Source organism: Hordeum vulgare, chromosome 6H (genome assembly GCF_904849725.1).
Source record: "Hordeum vulgare subsp. vulgare chromosome 6H, MorexV3_pseudomolecules_assembly, whole genome shotgun sequence".
Classification (NCBI taxonomy): Eukaryota; Viridiplantae; Streptophyta; class Magnoliopsida; order Poales; family Poaceae; genus Hordeum; species Hordeum vulgare.
The window spans coordinates 215,604,592-215,619,148 of record NC_058523.1 but is presented as its reverse complement, the minus strand read 5'-3'; positions in this window follow the sequence as shown (position 1 = coordinate 215,619,148).

The following is a 14,557-nucleotide window of genomic DNA, read 5'->3' as shown; positions in this document are numbered from 1 at the left end:
CTCGGACCTTCATCTACAACAGACCCTCGTGATCACAACGATACAAAGTATGGCAGTACTCCCGAACAATCTGCACCAGTACTCGGGACATCGGGGTTATCTCGCCACTACTAGTATTGAAGCAATTACGAACATCCTTCGTTCTGAGATACTAAGAAATCTGAATTATAACAATGTGCTCAAGAATCCCCTGGAGCTCAACTCCCCTGAAACTCAAAGCAGATAGGAGGCACCAAGACAGAACTCCGTCACATCGGCATCATATAGATCTCAAAATATCCGCGTGATCCTAATTTTTTTTTGAGTGAGAAGAGGAGTAGAATTAAATTATTACGTCAAGATTCCTCACCAGAGCATAGAAGAGAAGAAAAAAGAATCCTACTCTCCGATATATAACTAGACTCAAAGCAGTTTTTCACTAGACTCGACTCGGCCAAGTTCGATCAATCAAGGGGGCTCCTAGGTCGGTAGTGCTCTGATACCAACTTGTCACGCCCAAGATGCGACCCTATCCTCAATTTGGCACGAAGGCCTCGTCAGGGATAGAAGCGCATCTCGTCGTGTCACAAGAATGGATATCGTTACAAGTACATGTACTGAAAAGATGAGATATATATAGAATTGGCTTACACTCGCCACAAGCTACATCAGAGTCACATCAGTACATTACATAATCATCAAGAGTAAGAGCAGGGTCCGACTACGGACGAAAACAAACGACAAAGAAGAACGACGTCCATCCTTGCTATCCCAGGCTACCGCCCTGGAACCCATCCTAGATCGATGAAGAAGAAGAGGAAGAAGCAACTCCAAATGAACAATCAACGCGCTCGCGTCAAGTAACCTTTACCTCTACCTGCAACTGGTGTTGTAGTAATCTATGAGCCACATGGGACTCAGCAATCTCATTTCCAAAGGTATCAAGACTAGCAAAACTTAATGGGTAAGGTATGGTTAAGTGGTGAGGTTGCAGCACAGGCTAAGCATTTATTTGGTGGCTAAACTTACGAGTACAAGAAGTAAGAGGGGGAAGATCTACGCATAAAGGACGTGAACTACTGTTGATCAAATGAATGATCCTGAACACCTACCTACGTCAGACATAACCCCACCGTGTCCTCGATCGGAGAAGGAACTCACGAAAGAGACAGTCACAGTTACGCACAAAGTTGGCATATTTTAATTAAATTAACTTCAGGTTATAGAACCAGTGTTAAACAAAGTTTCCACGTTGCCACATAACTGCGGGCACGGCTTTCCAAAAAGATTTAACCCTGCAGGGGTGCTCCAACTAGTCCATCACAAATTACCACAAGCCGCATAGAAATCCTCAATCATGAAGCTCGCGATCTCGTCGGATTCCCTAGTGGAAAACCTCAACTCTGAGATTACCCAAAGCATCACCGGAATCCCGATGCACAAGATATCTCATCAAAGGTAAAACTAATCCAGCAAGGCCGCCCGACGCGTCGACGATCCCGATAGGAGCCGCATATCTCGTTCTCAGGACACGACAGATAAGCAAAGCGTACGGTGGCCTGATAGAAATCTCCCGAGTTGCCCCGGGTTGGCCCCGCAAATGGCTCTAGTTTTGGACCAGCACCAACAACACTGGCCCCCTGTATTATCTAGAATTACTCCTCGGGTAGCGCTAACTCCCTATGCATTTCAAATTAACAGAATTATTATGTTGGGCCTTGCCAGACCAGCTTTAACCTAAAACGAATTATCAAGGGGGTCCCCATAACAACCCCGATCGTGTTAGGAGCGCTCATTTATGGAACATAACACCGGTAGCCAAAACTAAGGGGGCAAAGGTGGAACAAAACACCAGGCTAGAAAGGCTGAGCCTTCCACCCTTTACCAAGTATATAGGTGCATTAAATTAAATAGCATTTAATATGGGATATAACAAGGAACCCATGTTATCACATGGAAGCAACTGCACCTGCAACTAGCAACGCTAACACAGGGTTAAGCAAGCAGTAACATAGCAAATCAGTGGTTTGCTAGGTCGAACAGGTTGAAGGTTTCATGGCATTGTTGAGAGGCTGATATTTAACATGTGGTAGGCAATGAGACATAATCGGTAGAAGCGATAAAACTATCATGGCAATGATAGTAATGGTATCTGGGGAAATGGTCATCTTGCCTGAGATCCCGCTTGGAAGAAGAATGCCTCCGTGAAGCACACGAACCGACGTAGTCGAACGGGTCCTCACAATCCGGCACGCTTGCGGAGCTCTATCGAGACGAAGCAAACCAGAAACACAAATCATCACACAGAATTCACCACACGATGCACAACACAAATGATGCATGAGCAACTGAATACATGCAAGTCACGGCATGACAATTCACACAATCAAACACTACACATTAAGTGAAGTTCAATATGCAACGAGTTGCATATTGATGAAACTCCATGTTAATCATTTAGTTCTATCCCGATTAGATACACGGCAATATTAAATGTGGTTAAACATGGCAAGAGGTGAAGCGTAATTAAACTACCTATCTAGGCATTTTAAATGAGGTCAGAAATGACATATAGCATCTCCGAAACGACCTCACATGTTAATTAACAATTCTGTCCAGATCTGAACTAACACATTTAATTAGTTGTTAAACAGCAAAACAAATAAGTTCACGTGATTCTACTCGTCGTTCTGGCCCATTTACATACATGGCACATCTCCAACGGAGCTACGGACAAAAAGTTACGACCTAAACCGTTTATATTACGTCGACATGCAAACCGATGCAAACAACACACTAACAGCCTTAAACATGCATGAGAGTTGGTTTTTGTGAAACTATAGAAAATTCTAAGCAACTTACAAGTTGAAATCATTTTAAACCGGTGCACGGTTAAATTTATATGAATTTTACAAAAAAGGCATTTGAATCTGCCCAAAATAAAACAAAATGGTTTTGCTAGGATTTGAACCCCAAATCAATAGGATGAAACTGGCTGGTGCTAGCCAGTGGGCTACGGCCTTGTGTCTGATAATATATAGTGGTCTTTTTAAAAGAACTAGCTAAACAACACAATGCAATGCAGATGTGAAGCTAAATAAAAGTAACCGGGGCCATAAAAAAATGTGTTCCCCATGTGACTCGAACCAGAGACCTCCAGCAAGGTAGCTGGCTGCGCTAGCCAACTCAGCTAGCAACTACTCATGTGCAAATGTAGAGGCGGCTCTAGTAATCTCCGTAGGCCCGATTGGATCAAGAAAGAAAACAACGCTTTAGACTGGGGAAGACTCACAGCGAATGAACCAGAGGCCGACGTAGGGACTGCGCAGCGCGGCGGCGGGAGGCGACCTAGGGCTGCGACGGAGGTCGCGAGAACGGGCGGATCGACTCGTTCCCGTTCAGATCCGGCGCTTGGCGGCATGCTGGAGGTGACCGGCTCGTTCCAATGGTGACAGCCATCCATGGCGGCCCTAGGGTGCTGCTTCGATTCAGACAAGTACAGAACAAAATGCAGATAGAGAGAGGGACAGGTGGAGGTACAGGGCATGGAGGAGAGAGGACCCGGGGTCTCCTGATCCGACGAGGAAGTCCTTGGGGGCGGCTGGGGCGATCCTACAGTAGTGGCAGCCGACCATGCTCGCCAACTGCTCATGTTGCAAACTTGTTCGTTCCCTGACAGAGAAGAAGAAAAATAAAACGAGAGAGAGAGAGAGAGATTAGAGGAGGAAGGAGAGGAGAACGAGCAGGGGAAGAAGTGACCGACGACCTAGTCCAGTGTCGCGCTAGGTGCTGCGGCATGAGCGCGGTGCTGCGTGCTCGGCTTGAGCAGGACGCATGGCGTCATGGGGGAGTCTCTGGGAGCTCAAGCTGGGAGGCGAGGTACTCGGATCGTGAGTCTGCTGGGTGGCGCGGACGGAGGGAGCTACGGGCGGCAGGACGCGTGGGGCGAGGGCAATGAGATCGAGGAGGGGATCGGGAGGAGAGGCTCAGTGCGTGGGATTCTGGGCAGGGAGGCGGCGCTGTCGGGAGGAGGGAGAGGAGATCAAGGAAAATAGTGGGGACCGGGATTGGGCTAGGGTTAGGTCTAGGTGGACTACAAATAATAATTTGGTTAGTCCAAAGGGGCATTTGGACCCTTAGATTAAATCAGACGGTCAGAAAATAACTAGGTTAGGGAGACCATTTAACAAACCGATGAGGGTTTAGGGTAAAACGGAGTTGATCCGGATCCAACGGTTACGACCGCCGGGTTTGGGTTCCGGGAGGTCTTCGAACTAGGTTGCGCATAGGGTCGGTGCACTGTGTAGAGGGGCTAGGCGGAGATGAGAGGGAGAACGGGCACCCGACAACGTAATTTTAAAACAACGGAAAACGTCCGACAATAGACCAAATGCGGTGCCGCTACGGTCGACCGTTCTGGTACCAGACGGACTCCGATTGCGACGAAATTCGAGAGACGGCCTAGCTATATTAAAATAAGGCCGCACGCCAAATTCCAACCCAATCAGAGAAAGTTTTCAACACACTTTTAAAACAGGGTTACGACGGTACCGCGGGCGCGTGCGTGTGTGGTCGGGCTCAGAACGGACAACGACGAGAACCGGCAACTAACAACGGATGCACTTTTGAAAATTGGCGGCAACGGGATGCCGATGCAATGCAGATGATGCGCATGATGCGATGAAGATGCAACAAAAAAAAACCACACGACGACAACGGGATAGAAAGGGGAATCTTCTGGAACGTCGGTCTCGGGTTGTCACAACCTACTTACGTCAAACATAACCCCACTATGTCCTCGATCGGAGAAAAGGCTCACGAAAGAGACATTCACGGTTATGCACTCAGTTGGCAAGTTTTAATTAAGCTTACTTCAAGTCATCTTGAACCGGATGTTAAACAAAGTTTCCACGTTGCCATATAACCGCGGGCACAACTTCCTGAAAGATTTAACCCTGCAGGGGTGCTCCAACTAGTCCGTCACAAACCACCACACGCTGCGATGGAATGACCTCGATCAGGGAAACCCGTGATCTCCTCGGGTTCCTATTGGAAAACCTCAACCTCGAGTTAGCTCAAAGCATCCTCGGAATCCCTCGCACGAGATGCTCGATAAAGGTTAAACAAGTCCAGCAAGGCCGCCCGACGTGCCGACTGCTGCGGCAACAAAAGTCCTTCCCTGGCGCGTAGGAATTCTTCTTGTTACTTCTCTGGTTTGCATCGGTTTTTACCTTGAAGAGGAAAGGGTGATGCAGCATAGGAGCAGTAAGTATTTCCCTCAGTTTGAGAACAAAGGTATCGAACCAAAAGGAGGGCCTCGTCAAGTCCAAAGTACCTGCGCAAAAACAAACAAGCTTGCACCCAACGCTTCAAAGGGGTTGTCAATCCCTTCAAGATTGTTTGCAAAGTGAGATCTGAAGGCAGAAAGTGCAACGAAGTGAAAAGTGTAAGGCTGAAAATATGGTGTGGAGTAGACCCTAGGGGCCATAATGTTAACTAGAGGCTTCTCTCAAAATAGCAAATATCACAGTGAGTGAACAAATTAATGTCGAGCAATTGATGGAATCGCGCAAAGTCATGACGATATTTAAGGCAATGATCTAGCATATATGCATCACGTCTGAGACAAGTAGACCGATACTTTCTGCATCTACTACTATTACTCCACACATCGACCGCTATCCAGCATGCATCTAGTGTGTTTAGTTCATGACGAACAGAGTAACGCTTTAAGCAAGATGACATGATATAGAGGGATAATCTCAAACCAATGATGATAACCCCATCTTTTTACCCTTGATGGCAACAACACGATACGTGCCTCGTTACCCCTTCTGTCACTGGGTGAGGTCACCACACGGTATGAACCCAAAACCAAGCACTTCTCCCATTGCAATAATCATAGGTCTAGTTGGCCAAACAAAACCCACAACTCGAAGATAATTACAAGGATATGAAATCATGCATAAAAGATATCAGAAGAAACTCAAATAAGATTCATAGATAATCTGATCATAAATCCACAATTCATCGGATCTCGACAAACACACCGCAAAAGAAGATTACATCGGATAGATCTCCATGAAGATCATGGAGAACTTTGTATTGAAGATCCAAGAGAGAGAAGAAGCCATCTAGTTACTAGCTATGGACCCGTAGGTCTATGGTGAACTACTCACGCATCATCGGAGAGGTCATGGTGTTGATGGAGAAGCCTTCCGTGTCCGAATCCCCCCTCCAGCAGGGCACCAGGATGTGCCCCAGATGGGATCTTGCGGAGACAGAAGCTTGCGGCAGGGGAAAAGTGATTACGATGCTCCCTTGATTTTTTTGGGAATATTTGGGAATTTATAGGCGCAAGATCTAGGTCAGGGGACCTCTAGGGGGGCCACAAGCCTGCATGGCGCGCCCCCTGGCCACGGGGTAGGGGCTTGTGGGGCCCCTGTGGCTCTTCTGGCTTGGCCCCCAAGCTCTCCGATCTTCTTCTGTTCCAGAAAAAATATTTTCGGGGATTTTCTACTGTTTGGACTCCGTTTCAAAATCTCCTCTAAAAGGGGTCAAAAACATGGAAAAAACAGGAACTGGCACTTGGCACTGAGTTAATAAGTTAGTCCCAAAAATAAATAAAAGGCATGCAAAACATCCAAAGTTTGACAAGATAATTGCATGAAACCATCAAAAATTATAGATACGTTGGAGACGTATCAAGCATCCCCAAGCTTAACTCCTGCTCGTCCTCGAGTAGGGAAGTGATAAAGAATGAATTTTTGATGTGGAATGCTACCTAGCATAGTTGTCCTTTGCAGCTTCTTTCACGTGGCATGAATATTCAGATCCATACGATTCAAAACAATAGTTTGCTATTGACATGAAAACAGTAATACTTCAAGCAAACTAGCAAAGTAATCATGAACTTTGAAAATAACAAGGCCAAATGAAGTTATCCCTACAAAATCATATAGTCTGGCTATGCTCCATCATCCTCACACAACTAATGTAAATCATGCACAACCCCGGAATTGGCCAAGTAATTGTTTTCGCACTCTTACTTTCTCAGACTTTTTATAACTATCACGCAATACATGAGCGCGAGCCATGGATATAGCACTATAGGTGGAATAGAGTGTGGTGGTGGTTGTGAGACAAAAAGGAGGAGATGGTCACACTGACTCGGCGTATCAATAGGCTATGGAGATGCCCATTAATAGATATCAATGTGAATGAGTAGGGATTGCCATACAAGAGACGCACTAGAGCTATAAGTATGTGAAAGCTCAAGAGGAAAACTAGTGGGTGTGCATCCAACTTGCTTGCTCACGAAGACCTAGGGCAATTTTGAGGAAGCCCATCATTGGAATATACAAGCCAAGTTATAAAACGAAGATTTCCACTAGCATATGGTAGTGACAAAGCAAGAAGCTCTCAATCATGAAGAACATGGTGCTATTATGAAGCACAAGTGTGGAAAAAGATAGTAGCATTGTCCCTTCTCTCTTTTTATCTCATTTTTTATTTGGGCTCTTAGGCCTCTTTTTTTCTTTTCTCTTTTGTTTTTGTTTTTGGGCTCTTTCGCCTCTCTTTTTTTATTTTTTATTCCCTCACATGGGACAATGCTGTAATAATGATGATCATCACACTTTTTAGTTACTCAAAGCTCAAAGATCACAATGATGATGACTCCATAGGAAATGCCTCCGGCAGTGTACCGGGATGTGCAACGATCTAGTATGATCATGCAATGGCAATATGAGAGTGACGACACAAGTCATTAGACGGAATGGTGGTAGTTGCATGGCAATATATCTCGGAATGGCTATGAAAATGCCATAGTAGGTAGGTATGGTGGCTGTTTTGAGGAAGGAATTTGGTGGGTTTGTGCACCGGGAGAATTGCGTGGTGCTAGAGAGGCTAGCAATGGTGGAAGGTGAAAGTGCATCTATACCATGGACTCAACATTAGTCATAAAGAACTCACATACTTGTTGCAAAAGTTTTTATTAGTAATCGAAACAAAGTGCTAAACGCATACTCCGAGGGGAAGGGTTGGTAGGTGTAAACCATCGCGCAATCCCGACCTCAACACAAAGGATGACAATCAATAGATCAATTATGCTCCGACTTCCTAACATAGCGGTTCACCATACGTGCATGATACGGGAATCACTAACTCCAACACAAGTATCTCTAGATTCACAACATCCTACTAACATAACTCTCAATATTACCGAATCCGTGTCTCAAAACTAATTGAGAGGAATCGAAACTTCTCTTTCTACTCAATGCACATGTAGATGGAGGTTTTTGCATCCTCTTTGGGTACCTACCACATGGGACTACTTTCATAGCATAAGCCAACTACCAAATCACGCACCGTCGTGCTCTAAAGATATAAGTTAAGCACAAGAGCAAAAGTATCTAGCTCAAAAGATATAAGTGAAGCACTAGAACAAAAGTATCTAGCTCCAAAGATATAAGTGAAGCACTATGAGCATTCTAGCAAAATCACGATGAGTGCATGCCTCTCTCTCTCAAAAAGGTATGCATCAAGGATGATTGTGACACAACAAAAAGAAAATACTCCTATGATACAAGACGCTCCAAGCAAAACACATATCATGTGGTGAATAAAAATATAGCTCCAAGTAATGTTACCGATGGATAGAAGACGAAAGAGGGGATGTCTTCCCGGGGCATCCCCAAGCTTAGGCTTTTTGGTGTCCTTGAATTTGGCTTGGGGGCCTTGGGCATCCCCAAGCTTGAGCTCTTTCCACTCCTTATCTCTTTGTCCATGAGAACGTCACCCAAAACTTGAAAACTTCACAACACAAAACTTAAACACAAACTTGTGATAACATTAGTACAAGAAAACAAACTACCACTTCTTTTGGTACTGTAGCAAACTTGAATTCCATCTATATTGATGATGATCTACTGTATTCTCACTTTTCCATGGCTAGTACTCCCCGATACTAACCATATTTTCATCAAAACAAGCAACCAACTCAATAAAAACAGATTCTGTCAAAAACAGACCAGTCCGTAGCAATCTGTATACTTTGTATACTTCTGATACCTCAAAAAACCTTAAAAATTACGACGGTCTAGGGAAAAAGCATATCAGTCAGCATCAAAAAGAATCAACTCAAAATCTCTTTCTGAATAAAAATGAAAAATCATCTCGTGAGCGAAAAGTTTCTGTCTTTTTCCAGCAAGATCAAACAACCATTACCAAGACCAATCATAAAGGTTTTGCTTGGCTCAAACACAAAAAGGAACACAAAAAACACGATCACAACAGAATTGTGAAAGTGAGGAAGCAACAAAATAGAAAGAAAAAGATAAATTAATTGGGTTGCCTCCCAACAAGCGCTATTGTTTAACGCCCTTAGCTAGGCATAGTTGCGATAGAATCACGTATCGTCGTCTTTGGTGCTCAAACCATAAGTAATCATGGATTCATAAGGCAATCTTATTTTCTTTCTAGGAAAGTGTTCCATGCCCTTCCTTAAAGGAAATTGAAATCTAATATTCCCTTCCTTCATATCGATGATAGCACCAATAGTCCTTAGGAAAGGTCTACCAAGAATAATAGGGCATGTAGGATTGCAATCAATGTCAAGCACAATGAAATCCACGGGTACATAGTTCCTATTTGCAATAATAAGAACATCATTGATCCTTGCCATGTGTTTCTTGATAGTAGAATCAGCAAGATGCAATTTAAGAGAACACTCTTCAATCTCATTAAAACCCAGAATGTCACATAAAGACTTTGGAATCGTAGAAACACTAGAACCCAAATCACACAAAGCATTGCACTCATAGTTTTTGATTTTGATTTTGATGGTAGGTTCCCACTCATCCCGAAGCTTTCTAGGTATAGAGACTTCCAATTCAAGTTTCTCTTCAAGAGCTTTTATCATAGCTTCGACGATATGATCGGTAAAGGCTTTGTTTTGGCTATAAGCATGCGGAGAGTTTAACATGGATTGCATCAAAGAAATGAATTCAATCAAGGAGCAACAATCATAATTGAATTCCTTGAAATCCACGGTAGTAACTTCATTACTACTCAAAGTTTTAACGTCTTCTACTCCACTTTTAACGCTTTTAGCATCAAGATAGATGGACTCCGAATCATTGGGGCACTTTTCAACCAAAGTGGATTCATATCCAGCCCCATAATCTTTAGGTTTCACAAAAAAAAAGATTCAATGGGAGTCACACCAAGCACTTTAAGATCTTCATGATTCTCATCACGAGAACACGCCTTTTTAAGCCATTCATGTCTAGCACGAATTTGGGCGGTTCTTTCTTGGCTCTCAATCATGGAAACACGCATAGCTTTCAAAGTTTCATCCATGTTGATTTTGGGAGGAGCACATCTAACTTTCAAGGCATCAACATCACAAGAAATCCTATCAACGCTCTTAGCCAAATCGTCAATTTTGAGTAGTTTTTCTTCTATGGACGCATTGAAAATCTTTTGAGAGTTGATGAACTCTTTGATATTACTCTCTAGATCAGAGGGTAATCTATTGTAATTTCCATGGGTATTGTTGTAGGAGTTGTCAAAGTTATTAGAGGAGTTACTAGGAAAAGGCCTAGGAACATAGTTTCCTCTAAAAGCGTTGTTGTTGCCAAAGTTATTCCTACCAACATAATTTACGTCCAAGCTAGCGTTGCTACTATCAATCAAAGAAGACAAAGGCAACTCATTAGGATCCAAAGGAGCACTTCTACTAGCAACCAAATTCATTAACTCATCCATCTTAGCACTCAACGAGTTAATTTCTTCTATAACGTGTACCTTCTTACTAGTAGGTGACCTTTCAGTGTGCCACTGAGAGTAGTTCGTCATGATGTTGTCTAAGAGCTTTGTGGCTTCTATTAACGTGATTTCCATGAACGTTCCACCTGAGGTGGAGTCCAAGATATTTCTAGAAGCGAAATTCAAGCCAGCGTAAAAGATTTGAATAATCATCCAAAGGCTGAAGCCATGAGCGGGACAATTTCTAATCACTAATTTCATCCTGTCCCAAGCTTGCGCAACATGTTCATGATCAAGTTGCTTGAAATTCATGATATCATTACGGAGAGAGATGATCTTAGCCGGCGGAAAATACTTGGATATATAAGCATCTTTGCACTTATCCCAAGAATCGACACTATTTTTGGGCAAAGAAGAAAACCAAGTTTTTGCGCGATCTCGCAACGAGAAAGGAAAAAAGCTTCAGTTTAATCACGTCATTATCCACATCTCTTTTCTTTTGCATATCGCAAATCTCAATGAAGGTATTGAGATGGGATGCGGCATCTTCACTAGGAAGGCCAGATAATTGCTCTTTCATAACAAGATTCAGCAAAGCGGCATTGATTTTGTATGACTCCGCACTAGTGGCGGGAGCAATCGGAGTACTAATAAAATCATTATTATTAGTATTCGAGAAGTCACAAAGTTTGGTGTTTTCGTTCTTGGTGACTTCAGCAAGCAGGCAAGCACACGAGCAAACAAAAAGCGGGCGATAAAAAAGGGCGAACGAAAAGGCGAACGAAAAAGGCAAATTGGTAAAGTGGGGGAGAGGAAAACGAGAGGCAACTAGCAAACAAAGTAAATGCAAGAGATGAGTTTGCGACACTTACTTGGATGAGTTCTTGACTTGATCTTCCACCCCGGCAACGGTGCCAGAAATTTTTCTGCTGCGGCAACAAAAGTCCTTCCCTGGCGCGTAGGAATTCTTCTTGTTACTTCTCTGGTTTGCGTCGGTTTTTCCCTTGAACAGGAAAGGGTGATGCAGCACAGGAGCAGTAAGTATTTCCCTCAGTTTGACAACCAAGGTATCGAACCAAAAGGAGGGCCTCGTCAAGTCCAAAGTACCTGCGCAAAAACAAACAAGCTTGCACCCAACGCTTCAAAGGGTTTGTCAATCCCTTCAAGATTGTTTGCAAAGTGAGATCTGAAGGCGGAAAGTGCAATGAAGTGAAAAGTGTAAGACTGAAAATATGGTGTGGAGTAGACCCTGGGGGCCATAGTGTTCACTAGAGGCTTCACTCAAAATAGCAAATATCACGGTGGGTGAACAAATTACTGTCGAGCAATTGATAGAACCGCGCACAGTCATGACGATATCTAAGGCAATGATCTAGCATATAGGCATCATGTCCGAGACAAGTAGACCGATACTTTCTGCATCTACTACTATTACTCCACACATCGACCGCTATCCAGCATGCATCTAGTGTATTGAGTTCATGACGAACAGAGTAATGCTTTAAGGAAGATGACATGATGTCGAGGGATAATCTCAAACCAATGATGAAAACCCCATCTTTTTACCCTTAATGGCAACAACACGATACATGCCTCGCTACCCCTTCTGTCACTGGGTGAGGTTACCACACGGTATGAACCCAAAACCAAGCACTTCTCCCATTGCAAGAATCATAGGTCTAGTTGGCCAAACAAAACCCACAACTCGAAGAGAATTACAAGGATATGAAATCATGCATAAGAGAGATCAAAAGAAACTCAAATAAGATTCATAGATAATCTGATCATAAATACACAATTCATCGGATCTCGACAAACACACTGCAAAAGAAGATTACATCGGATAGATCTCCATGAAGATCATGGAGAACTTTGTATTGAAGATCCAAGAGAGAGAAGAAGCCATCTAGTTACTAGCTATGGACCCGTAGTTCTATGGTGAACTACTCACGCATCATCAGAGAGGTCATGGTGTTGATGGAGAAGCCTTCCGTGTTCGAATCCCCCCTCCGGTAGGGCACCAGGACGTACCCCAGATGGGATCTTGTAGAGACAGAAGCTTGCGGCGGGGGAAAAGTGATTACGATGCTCCCGTGATGTTTTTGGGAATATTTGGGAATTTATAGGCGCAAGATCTAGGTCAGGGGACCTCCAGGGGGCCCACAAGCCTGCATGGCGCGCCCCCTTGCCTTGGGGTGGGGGCCCCCTGGGGCTCTTCTAGCTTGGCCTCCAAGCTCTCCGATCTTCTTCCGTTCCAGAAAAAATATTTTTGGGGATTTTCTTTCGTTTGGACTCCGTTTCAAAATCTCCTGTGAAAGGGGTGAAAACATGGAAAAAACATGAACCGGCACTTGGTACTGAGTTAATAAGTTAGTCCGAGAAAATAAATAAAAGGCATGCAGAACATCCAAAGTTTGACAAGATAATAGCATGAAACCATCAAAAGTTATAGATACGTTGGAGACGTATCACTGACATCCCCATAGGAGCCGCGTATCTTGTTCTAAGGACACGACGGATGAGCGATGGTTACCACTCCAAACGCCGAGTTTCCCAGGTAGCATTAATAAGCTGCTTTGTTTTGGACCAGCACCATCAACACTGGCCCTCCCTGTATTATGTTGAATTAATCATCGGGTGGCGCTAACTCCTTATATTTTTCAGTATTAACAAAATTATTATGTTGGGCAAATATAGTACCAAAGTTGGGCCTTGCCAGACGAGCTTTATCCTAAAACGAGAATCTAGGGGGTCCCCATGACAACCCCAAGCATGTTAGGAGCGCTCATTTATGGAACATAACACCGGTAGCCGAAACTAAGGCGACAAAGGTGGAGCAAAACACCAGGCTAGAAAGGCCAAGCCTTCCACCTTTTACCAAGTATATAGGTGCATTAGTTTAAATAACATTAATATAGTGATATAACAAGGAACCCATGTTAACACATGGAGACAACTACACCTGCAACTAGCAACGCTAACACGTGGTTAAGCAAGCGGTAACATAGCCAATCAATGGTTTGCTAGGTTGTGATCAGGTTGATGGTTTTCATGGCAATGTTGAGAGGCTGACATTTAACAGGTGGTAGGCAACGAGACATAACGAAATAAACGAGACAACTAGCATGTTAATGATAATAATGGTATCTAGGGAAATGGTCATCTTGCCTGAGATCCCGCTTGAAAGAAGAATGACTCTGTGAAGCAGACGAACCGACGTAGTTGAACGGGTCCTCATTTCCGGACACGCTTGCAGAACTCTATCGAGACGAAGCAAACCGAAAACAAGAATCAACACACGATATTCACCACGCGATGCACAACACAATTGATGCATGAGCGGTTTCATTTATGCACGGTATGAAATGGCAATTCACACATTCGAACACTACACATTAAGTGATGTTCAATATGCAACGATTTTCTATTGACGAAACTCCACATACGAATTATTTAGTTCACTCTTGATTAGGTACACGACAGTTTTAAATGTTTTTAACATGGCAAGAGATGAAGTGTAATTAAGCTACCTATCTAGGCATTTTAAATGAGGTCGGAAACGGCTTATAACATCTTCGAACTGACCCCATACGTTAATTTATAATTTTGTCGAGATCTGAACTAACACATTTTAATATTTGTTAAACTGCCAAATAAATAGGTTCACGTGATTCTACGCATCGTTCCAATCAATTTACACATAGAGATCATTGCAAACGGAGCTATGGATCAAAAGATACGATCACCGCAAGATATGATGCCATGAATGCAATATGTATGCAAATGACAGCCACAAACATTCCAAACC